The sequence below is a fragment of the Pelophylax lessonae genome, assembly GCF_965119305.1.
Source record: "Pelophylax lessonae genome assembly, chromosome: 1".
Taxonomy (NCBI): Eukaryota; Metazoa; Chordata; class Amphibia; order Anura; family Ranidae; genus Pelophylax; species Pelophylax lessonae.
This window is the reverse complement of record NC_138768.1, coordinates 887,657,205-887,667,158: the sequence shown is the minus strand read 5'-3', so window position 1 is coordinate 887,667,158 and position 9,954 is coordinate 887,657,205.

The following is a 9,954-nucleotide window of genomic DNA, read 5'->3' as shown; positions in this document are numbered from 1 at the left end:
GTCACAGCGGCATTTGCTGTGGTAGCTGGAGCGATTGCAGAGGAGTCAGGCGCTAGAGGACCGGCAGCGGAGCCGGAGGTTCGGTCTCCACCGCCATTTTGTCGAGGCCCGCAAGAGGCGGTCGGGAAGAAACCGAAAAGTTTCTGAGGCTGTGGGGGTTCTCTCTTCCTCCGACTCATGGTTGGCGGTTCTCAGCAGGCTTAGGCTTCAAGTGTGGTGGCCGGGTTGCTCTGTGGGCTCTTGATTTTGGTGTTTCTACTGGCGGACATGAGGAGTTCAAGATCTAGCGTTCATCTTGCTGGGCAGTCACCACGCCCTTCCGATAGCGGCTTTAACCACTTTCCCACCGGAGGATTTTGCAGCTTAAAGACCAGACCCCTTTTTTCAACTTGGCACTTCGTGACTTTAACTGATAATTGCTCAGTCATGCAATGCTGTACCTAAACGAAATTTACGTCCTTTTTTTCTCACAAACAGAGCTTTCTTTTGGTGGTATTTGATCGCCTCTGCGCTTTTTATTTTTTGCGATATTAATAAAAAAAGAGCGAAAATTTTGCAAAAAAATGACATTTTCAACTTTGTCTTTTAAAAAATATCCAATATACTCAATTTATGTCATTTTTTTTTGCCAAAATATATTTAGCTACATGTCTTTGACAAAAAAAAAATCAATGAGCGTATTTTTATTGGTTTGCGCAAAAGTTATAGCGTCTACAAACTATGGTGTAAATAGTGAAATTTACGCAGCTTTAATTTCTGACTGCCAATCTCATTTCATGAAGTGCTAAAATGGCGGGGCAGTACAAAACCCCCCCAAACTACCACTTTTTGGAAAGTAGACATCCTAAGGAATGTCCTGACAGGCATGTTGAGCTCATTGAATATTTCATTTTTTTGTCACAGGTGTTTGAAAAATGACTAAAAAAAATTTTTTTTTTTTTTTACACAAAGTTGTCATTGAAATGATATATTGCTCACACATGCCATGGGTATATGTGTAATTACACCCCAAAATATATTCTGCTGCTTCTCCTGAGTACAGGGATACCACATATGTGGGACTTTTTGGGAGCCTAGCTGTGTAGGGGTCCCCAAAAACAAATCACCACCATCAGAATTTCAAAGGGCGTACATTTTTCATTGCATTTTCTCACTACCTCTAACGGTTTAGGAGGCCCTGAAATGTCAAGATACCACAAAACCCCCCCAAATGACCCCATTTTGGAAAGTAGACACCCCAAGCTGTTTGCTGAGAGGCATGGTGAGTCCATGGAATATTTTATATTTTGCCACAAGTTTTGTGAAAATTACAATTTTTTTTTTAAATTTTTTTTTTTTACACAACGTTGTCACTAAAAGATAAATTTCTCACACATGACATGGGTATATGTGGAATGACACCCCAAAATACATTCTGCTGCTTCTCCTGAGTATGGGGATACCCCATGTGTGAGACTTTTTGGGAGCCTAGCTGTGTACAGGACCGCAAAAGCCAATCAACACTCTCAGGTTTTCTAATGGCGTAAATTGTTCATGTCATCTCTGCACTACCTGTCACAGTTTCGCAGGCCCTAAAATTCCAAGATAGCACAAAACCCCCCCAAATGACCCCATTTTGGAAAGTAGACACCCCAAGCTATTTGCTGAGAGGCATGGTGAGTCCATGGAATATTTTATATTTTGCCACAAGTTCCGGGAAATATATATATATATATATATATATTTTTTTTTTTTTTACACAAAGTTGTCAGTAAATGATATATTGCTCACACATGCCATGGGTATATGTGAACTGACACCCCAAAATACATTCTGCTGCTTCTCCTGAGTACAGGGATACCCCATGTGTGAGACTTTTTTGCAGTCTAGCCGAGTACAGGACCCCGAAAACCAACCTCCACTTTCAGGCTTTCCAAGGGCGTAAATTGTTGATTTCACTCCTGACTACCTATCACAGTTTCGGAGGCCCTAAAATTCCAAGATAGCACAAAACCCCCCCAAATGACCCCATTTTGGAAAGTAGACACCCCAAGCTATTTGCTGAGAGGCATGGTGAGTCCATGGAATATTTTATATTTTGCCACAAGTTCCGGGAAATATATATATATATATATATATTTTTTTTTTTTACACAAAGTTGTCAGTAAATGATATATTGCTCACACATGCCATGGGTATATGTGAAATGACACCCCAAAATACATTCTGCTGCTTCTCCTGAGTACAGGGATACCCCATGTGTGAGACTTTTTTGCCGTCTAGCCGAGTACAGGACCCCGAAAACCAACCTCCACTTTCAGGCTTTCCAAGGGCGTAAATTGTTGATTTCACTCCTGACTACCTATCACAGTTTCGGAGGCCCTAAAATTCCAAGATAGCACAAAACCCCCCCAAATGACACCATTTTGGAAAGTAGACACCCCAAGCTATTTGCTGAGAGGCATGGTGAGTCCATGGAATATTTTATATTTTGCCACAAGTTCCGGGAAATATATTATTATTATTTTTTTTTTGTTTTTTTTACACAAAGTTGTCAGTAAATGATATATTGCTCACACATGCCATGGGTATATGTGAAATGACACCCCAAAATACATTCTGCTGCTTCTCCTGAGTACAGGGATACCCCATGTGTGAGACTTTTTTGCCGTCTAGCCGAGTACAGGACCCCGAAAACCAACCTCCACTTTCAGGCTTTCCAAGGGCGTAAATTGTTGATTTCACTCCTGACTACCTATCACAGTTTTGGAGGCCATGAAATGCCAAGACAGCACAACCCCCCCCCAAATGACCCCTTTTCGGAAAGTAGACAACCTGAGCTATTTGCAGAGAGGCATGTTGAGTATTTTGCAGATCTCACTTTTTGTCACAAAGCTTTGGAAATTGAAAAAAGAGGAAAAAAAATGCATTTTCCTGTTTTTTCTTCATTTTCCAAAAAAAATTAGAGCTGCAAAATACTCACCATGCCTCTCAGCAAATAGATTGGAGTGTCTACTTTGCAAAATGGGGTAATTTGGGGGGGGGTTTTGTGCCATCTTGGCTTTTTATGGACTTCAAAAGTGTGATAGGTAGTAAGGAGTGAGATCAACAATTTACGCCCTTGGAAAGCCAAAAGGTGCGCATTGGTTTTCCGGGTCCTGTACGCGGCTAGACTGGCAAAAAGTCTCACACATGGGGTATCATTGTACTCAGGAGAAGCAGCAGAATGTATTTTGGGGTGTCATTTCACATAAACCCATGGCATGTGTGAGCAATATATCATTTACTGACAACTTTGTGTAAAAAAAAAATAAAAAAATAAAAAAAAAAATTTTTCCCGAAACTTGTGGCAAAATATAAACTATTCCATGGACTCACCATGCTTCTCAGCCAGTAGCTTGGAGTGTCTACTTTGCAAAATGGGGTCATTTGGGGGGGTTTTGTGCTATCTTGAAATTTCAGGGCCTCTGAAACTCTGACAGGTAGTCAGGGGTAAAATCAGCAATTTACGCCATTAGAAAACCTGAAGATGTGGACTGGTTGTCGGGGTCGCGTACACAGCTAGGCTCCCAAAAAGTCTCACACATGGGGTATCCCTGTACTCAGGAGAAGCAAAAGAATGTATTTTGGGGTGTCATTTCACATATTCCCATGGCATGCATGAGCAATATATCATTTAGTGACAACTTTCTGTAAAAAAACAACAACAAAAAAAATAATAATAATTTTCCCGAAACTTGTGGCAAAATATAAAATACTCCATGGACTCACCATGCCTCTCAGAAAAAAGCTTTGGGTGTCTACTTTTCAAAAAGGGGTCATTTGGGGGGTGTTTGAACTGTCCCGGCATTTTATGCTCAATCTTAGCCACACATCACCCACTCTTCTAACCACTTGAAAATCAAGCCTTTTCTGTGCCTTTTTGTTTACATGAAAAAATATTTTTTTTTTACTAGAAAATTACTTTGAACCCCCAAACATTATATATTTTTTTAAAGCAGAGGCCCTATAGAATAAAATGGTGGATGTTGCAAATTTTTTTGTCACACGGTATTTGCGCACAGATTTTCCAAACGCAATTTTTGCGAAAAAAATAATTTTTTTTTTAATTTATTGCACAAATACACTATATAATTCCAATTTTTTTGGTAAAATTTAAAAGATGATCTTATGCCGAGTTCATAGACACCTAACATGACATGCTTTAAAAATTGCGCATGCCTGCGCAGCGGCAAAAACATACGTACATTTTTAAAAACCTTTAAAAGTCTCTACAGGTTACCACGTTAGACTTACAGAGGAGGTCTACTGCAAGAATTACTGCACTCGATCTGGCGATCGCGGCGATACCTCACATGCATGCTGCAATTGCGGTTTACATATGACACTAGACCACCGCTTGCGTGCGCCATTGCGCGCAAGCACCGGAGGAAAGGGGGGGGGCTCAATTTTTTTTTTTTTTTCTTTTTTCTTTTGCTTTTTTATGTTATTTTGACACCTTTCCTTTCATTTTTTTTTTTTTAAATCATTTTTATTGTTATCACAGTGAATTTAAATATCCCCCATGATAGCAATCTGTGGTGACAGGTACTCTTTTTTAAAAAAATTGGGGTCTTTTAGACTCTAGATCTCTCCTCTGACCTTAACGCATCTGACCACACCAAAATTGGTGTGATAAAATACTTTCCCAATTTCCCAATGGCCCTGCTTATTTCTGGCGAAACAGAAGTCATGAAATGCTCGTAGCCTCCGGCATCTTAGGCCATAGAGATGATTGGAGCCATTCTCATCTCCAATTAGCTCTATGGTTAGACAATTGAACCACCGGCTGCACTCTCGGGTTAACCGGTGGGACAGGAGAGCCCGAGAAAAACCACGGAAGGCTGCGGAAGGCGGCGGTGGGGGGGGGGGGAGGCCCCTCCCACTGCATGTAAAAGCAGTCTAGCGGCCAATTACCTGCTAGGATTGCTTTTACATGTAAGCCGACCGCTGGCTGTAAAAAACGATACCAAGATGATGCCTAAATCTGCAGGCATCATCCTGGTATAACCACTCAAAGTCCAGCAACGTACCAGTACATTGCTGGTCCTTGTTTGGCATATAGGTTTTTTTTTTTTTCATGCAGCCTGTGGGCTGAACGGAAAAAAAGAGAACCTATCAGAAATCAGCACAGGAATAATGCGTAGTATTACTCATCATTAACCGCCCAAACAACCACCCACTGAATTTAATGATGGGTATACACGGCACTATCCACGTATACCAAAATAGGATTTTAACTGCAGTGCTGAAATCAGAAAATCACCACAGCTGCTATCAGCAAAGGTATCCATATATGCTGAGCGCAAACACTGTTTGTGTCAGAATATATAAAATCAATGCGTGGTAGCCGACGAGTACCTGCAAGAGAAACAGGTCACAAAAGAATGAAAAAACAAAGTACATTAAAAAAAAGTACATTAGGAAGAGTAGGACATATAAAATGACTGACAACAACAAAAGTTTTTGGATTCTCATCATTAACCGCCCAAACAACCACCCACTGAATTTAATGATGGGTATACACGGCGCTATCCACGTATACCAAAATAGGATTTTAACTGCAGTGCTGAAATCAGAAAATCACCACAGCTGCTATCAGCAAAGGTATCTATATATGCTGAGCGCAAACACTGTTTGTGTCAGAATATATAAAATCAATGCGTGGTAGCCGACGAGTACCTGCAGGAGAAACAGGTCACAAAAGAATGAAAAAACAAACAAAGGACATTTAAATGTACAGTAAGAAGAGTAGAAGGACATATAAAATGACTGACACAACAACAGTTTTTGGATCCTTTTATTTTTCTTTCTAACTGTTTCTTCATGTCTTGATTTGGGACTGCGATCTTCTGCGATCTTCTCTTCCAGCTTGGGTCTCTCAAAATGTCGATGGACATCCAACATCCTTCGAGACCCTGTGTTTGTGTGCCCTACACTGTGTCGTGCTGTACCCTACACTAATACTCCACTAGTGTATGGTAGCGCTCAAAACATTCCCCGATGCAGAGACCAGGTTGGTCAGGACATTTGGGACAATAATAACGGGTGTCACGCCTAAATCCGCGCCTGCGACAGACACGACATCTTCTTTGGGGCCATCTTTGGGTAGGGGTACTCGGGAGGGCATAAGGAAAATGCCTCTCATGCAGCCGGCTCACTGCATCTGGAAGGGGAAGTTGGGCAGGCATGCCTCCTGGGTACAGGTAGGCAAGGATGATCTCTTCCTGGAATTCCCGGAAAGATCCAGTTCGTTCTGACGCCCTGTATAGGACAAAGGCGTTCAGCATCGCCAATTGGAATAAATAAACAGACACTTTTTTGTACCAGCGTCTGGCTTTACGGGCAACTAAATACGGCGCCAAAATCTGGTCGTTAAGGTCCACCCCTCCCATGTTAAGGTTATATTCGTGGACACAGAGGGGTTTCTCCACAACGCCAGTTGCCGTAGTGATTTGGATTGTCGTGTCTGCTTGAAGGGAGGACAGAACATAAACATCCCGTGTATCCTTCCACTTCACCGCAAGCAATTTGTCCGTTTTCAAGCAGGCTCTCGCCCCCCGACTAAGACGGGAATCTACAAGCCGTTGGGGGAAGCCCCGGCGATTAGGTCGCACGGTGCCACATGCGCCAATTTGTAATTCGAGCAGGTGACTAAATAGTGGCACGCTTGTATAAAAGTTGTCCACGTACAAATGGTACCCCTTTCCGGATAAGGGTGACACCAAGTCCCAAACGATCTTACCGCTGCTCCCTATGTAGTCTGGGCAGTTGGGGGGCTCCACACAGCTATCTTTTCCCTCATAGACCCGGAAACTAACTGTATAGCCTGTGGCCCTGTCACACAATTTATACAGTTTGACCCCGTATCTGGCACGCTTGCTGGGGAGGTACTGTTTCATAGCAAGGCGGCCAGTAAATTTAATCAGGGACTCGTCAACGCAGACAACTTGTTCGGGGGTAAACAAGGCTGCAAACCGCTGATTGAAGTGGTCTATGAGGGGCCGAATTTTGTGGAGCCGATCGTATGCAGGGTCTCCCCGAGGACGACAGATTTCATTGTCGCTGAAATGCATAAATCGCAGAATTTGCTCATATCTCGCCCTGGACATGGAGGCAGAGTACATGCCATATGGTGAAGTGGGCTAGTGGACCAATATAGCCGCAATTCACTCTGTTTAGTTATGCCCATGTGGAGGGAAAGGCCCAGAAAGATCTTAAATTCGGAAACCGTTAAAGGTTTCCAGCCGAATTGTCTGGCAAGGGGCGAATTTGGGTTGGCGGCGATAAATTGTTGAGCATATAAATTTGATTGATCCACAATAGATCTGAAAAGATCTTCCGTGAAGAACAGCTCAAAAAAGTTCAGGGGCGTAAAACCAGCTGTCTCCACGTGGATTCCAGGTTGGGCGGTGAATGGGGGAAGTACTGGCGCTGTAGTATCAGTGGGTTGCCAATTAGGAAATGCCAGCGCATCAGGGAGGGCACTATGGGCTCTACGGGCCTGTCTTCGAATACGCGGTGGCTGCGGGCCACTACTTGTGCTAGCCACCGCACCAGCTTCAACTGCACTTAGGGGACTCGCCACGTCACCAGGTCTTACTGCAGTGCTGGTTGTACTAGGTCCAGGGTGTACTAGGCCGCTGGCGCTTGCCAGGTCGCCAGAAGGATGAGCGGCACTAGTACCCACACTCTGCTCCATACGAGCACCCTGCGATTCCTGCATCTCAACAACACCAGAATGGGGTCGGGTACGCCTGGGTCTAACAGGGACCCATCTGTCGTCGGAGCTATCTGTCAGGGAGCCGCTGCTGTCATCTGGTTCGTATACTGACCCTGATTCTGCCGGTGAGGCTTCCCCATCGCTCTCACCTGACATGGTCATTATACTATAAATAGCTTCATCACTGTACGAACGTTTAGACATTTTGGTAACTAAATTTACCCGTACAGTGATGCGACTCACAGGTAATAAAAGCACCTGGTTGTCGAAGATTATTTCAAGCGCTACCAAAAAAACTGCTAATGCTAGCAGGGATCAGGCCTGACTCTGCTAACACAGCGGTTTTGTGTCTTGTGTTTTTTTGTAAGTGACAGTAATCTGTTGATTACTACACTTACCTGGGTGAAAGGGTTAAACGCAGGTGCTGGCAGGAATCAGTGCTGATCGTGCAAACACTGCGTTTTGGGAACCCTAAACTATGGGGGCGCTAGTATAGTTCTGATCAGATCAGATATTGATCTGTTCAAACACTATACTAGAAATGGAAGTGTATGTGCGTGCGTGCGTGTGTGTGTGGCAATCAAGGGGTTATTTCTAAACTATGCGCTGGGGATCTGGGGGGGGGGTGGCGGGGACCCTAAACCTCCTTTGGGAAAGAAACTAGCTCGCTAGCACAACCTCAAGTCACAATGACACCAATACAAAATACAGTAAAAACAGTATATTATGTGTGTATTAGTGCTAATGTGACAGAGGGTGTAGGGGTTAACGGGATGTGATCAGGGGGGGATCAGGGGTTTAAATCTTTATTGGAAGGGACTGGCGGGTATCCTAAGGATAAAAGGAACGGTGGCAAGCGCTAAACCTGGTCACAAGTCACACTTATACGGGTATATAGAAAATGCTATATACTGTATACAGTGTGCGTTGTGGCAGGGGGTGTAGGGGTGATCAGGGGGGGATCAGGGGATTAAATCTTTATTGGGCGGGTGGGGGGGACCCTAAACCTCCTTGGGACACAAACTTAGTCGCCTGCGCTAATTCTGATCACAATCACACTAATACAAAAATACAAAAACACGGTATATTACGTTTGTATTAGTGCTGATGTGACAGAGGGTGTAGGGGTTAACTAGCGGTGATCAGGAGGGGATCAGGGGCTCAAATCTTTATTAGGGGGGGTGGCGGGTAATTCAAGTGGAAAAAGGGGGGGTCGCAAGCGCTAGACCTGACCACAAATCACACTTATACGGGTATATAGCAAAATGCTATATACTGTATACGGTGTGTGTTATGGCAGGGGGTGTAGGGGTGATCAGGGGGGGGTCAGGGGCTTAAATCTTTATTGGGCGGGTGGCGGGGACCCTAAACCTTCTTGGGACAGAAACTTAGTCGCCTGCGCTAATTCTGATCACAATGACACTAATACAAAAATACAATAACACCGTATATTGCGTTTGTATTAGTGCTGATGTGACAGAGGGTGTAGGGGTTAACGGCGGTGATCAGGGGGGGTTCAGGGGGGATCAGTGGGTTAAATCTTTATTAGGGGGGGGTGGGGGGTAATTTGAGTGGAAAAGGGGGGGGTCGCAAGGGCTACACCTGTTCACAAATCACACTTATACAGGTATATAGGTATATGCTATATGCTGTATATAGTGTGTGTTGTGTCAGGTGCTGTAGGGGTTAATTGGGGGGGCGATCGGGGGTGAAATGTGCCTATCTAGCTGTGTGTGATGTGCTTGGTGCAATTACTCACAGTAAGATGTGCTCTCCTCTCACGCTGGATCCAAAAAGACCGTTGTGGGGGGAGGGCACATCTCCTCTAAGCCTGTGTTTACATTTCACAGGCTTAGAGGATGATCTGATTGGGCAGGACCAATCAACAGGTCCAGACCAAAAATGATTGGCCTGGACCTGATGACTGATCGGTTCTGAACCCAATTGAGTCATCGGCGGCGGCGGCGGGGCGCGGGAGCGCGCACAGGGCCGGCAAAAAGTGCTGACGTAGGCCTACGTCAGTTTGCCTGGCCGGGGCTGAGCGCCGACGTAGATCGTCGTGCGCCGGTCGTTAAGTGGTTAATATAACGCAGTGCCCCATCATTGGTGCCAATGGGAGGAATTATGCCCCATTGTTGGTTCCAATGGGAGGAATTGTGCCCCATTGTTGGTGCCAATGGAAGGAATTGTGCCCCATCACTGGTGTCATTGGG